This window comes from Corvus brachyrhynchos, unplaced genomic scaffold (genome assembly GCF_000691975.1).
Source record: "Corvus brachyrhynchos isolate BGI_N302 unplaced genomic scaffold, ASM69197v1 scaffold191, whole genome shotgun sequence".
Lineage (NCBI taxonomy): Eukaryota > Metazoa > Chordata > Aves > Passeriformes > Corvidae > Corvus > Corvus brachyrhynchos.
In genome coordinates this window covers 1071-3042 of record NW_008236487.1, presented here as the reverse complement: position 1 = coordinate 3042, position 1972 = coordinate 1071, and positions in this window count along the sequence as shown.

Below are 1972 nucleotides of genomic sequence, written 5' to 3'. Positions count from 1 at the left end.
CCCCCCCCCCCAGCGTGTTATCTGGAGCGTGTGCCTCAGCTGGTGTCACTTGAGTTTCACCAGAGTTGCAAGTTGGCTCCTGCTCTGGGCAATTTGGAGTGACCATCGCATCAGTTCTGCACTAAACACCGTTTAGCCAGACCCAGAGATTTGGCCACATAGTGACTTCTGAACAGAAAATCAAAATGCAGGAAAAGTGCCAGGACCATGGATGGGCCTGGTACAGCACGGTCTTTGCAGGTCACTGTCAATCCAGGCACTTACAGTCCCTCCTCATCTTTCTTGTAGGCTCCCTTCAGGTACAGGAGCCATTGCTCACTGGTGTTTTTGACTATTTTCTGTCAAGGAAATGAGTTGAATTTCCTTGTTAAATCTAATAGGCTTTTATACTTGGGCTTCTCTGCTGTGGGATTCATACTCAGAGAGTGGTATTTGTGTCTGGACACTTCCAGAAGGTGGATGTTATCCCTGGATGTATAAAGAAAACGCCTATCCATCATCTCTCAGGCAATGAGAGCGGTGCAGGTGTCTGGCATGGCAGCCTTTCCACCAGTTCACTGGTTGAGCTGGTGCCAAGGTGAGCCCACTCTCTAAATTTCCCTTGCATGCCTCAAGGCGTGCATCGTAAGATTCGTGCTTGTTGGAAGGACAGGATTGAGCCGGTCTTCCGTGCAGTGAGTGTCAGGCGACGTTCTCTTTGCTGCACGTTGGTGACTCCAGGGGGTTCTGGAGTAATACAGACATGCAGGCTCGAGAAGGCACAAAAGAGTGCTTTCCTTTCAAACATGGGAACTGGTGAAAAAGTGGGGTTTGTCTCTCACTGCCTGCATTCCCTTCAACCCAGGGAGGCCGTATGGAGCTGATGACTTCCTGCCTGTGTTGATACATGTGCTAGCCCAGCGTGATGAGCTGGAGACTGAAATCAAATACATGACGGAGCTGCTGGATCCATCAGAAGGCACAAAAGAGTGCTTTCCTTTCAAACATGGGAACTGGTGAAAAAGTGGGGTTTGTCTCTCACTGCCTGCATTCCCTTCAACCCAGGGAGGCCGTATGGAGCTGATGACTTCCTGCCTGTGTTGATACATGTGCTAGCCCAGCGTGATGAGCTGGAGACTGAAATCAAATACATGACGGAGCTGCTGGATCCATCCTTGCTGTGTGGAGAAGGTAATGGATTTTTTTATTTTTACTAGAACTGCCTGAAGGACTAGCGAGGGGACGTTCTTCCTCACAGCACAGTTGCTGTTCCCCTTGTTTGAATAGGAATGCTGTTAAGGGGAGACCTAATGACAGGGATGTTGATAGTGTAGCAGGAGAATGTCCTAATCATTTGCACTGCTGGGTAGCTCGCAGAGCACAGGCCCCAGCGGCCTAAAAATGTGCTGCTGTGCATTGCTTTAAGAGCAAATAGGTTGTAGTAGTTCTGATGTTATTACACCCTTCTTACAGATAACAGAAGTTTCCTAAGATCTCTCCTGGAACAGGGAAAGAAGAGAAAGCACACAGACTTTCAATGCAATACTCTAAAACAAGCAAGAGATTTAGTCTTGTCTATCAAATGTCAAAAATCACACACATAATTATGGAATGCTGATGATATAATAATTATGCATAATTGTAACTTTATAGTTAAAAAGATACTTCAAAGACCACCCCTGACAGTTTACCTGCAATTGGCATCAAATATCTATTATCCATAGGAAGGAAAGCCCCGTGCCCCGGTGTGTCAGGCGCAGAGGATGAGCTGTCCAGGGAATGAGCAGCAAATCCTTTCTGCACCTGCCCTCACCCTGGGACCGGCAACAACCCCAGGTAACGCAGCGTTTGGTGCTCGAGGGACGAGCTCTGGCGTGCCCCAGGTCAGAGACAGTCCAGCTGCGTTACTTCTGCCCGCCGCAGAAGCGGCTTTGGGATCAGGAAACGAGCTGCTTGCTGGGTTAGCTAGCTGGCTTCTTGGCAGAGGAAACAC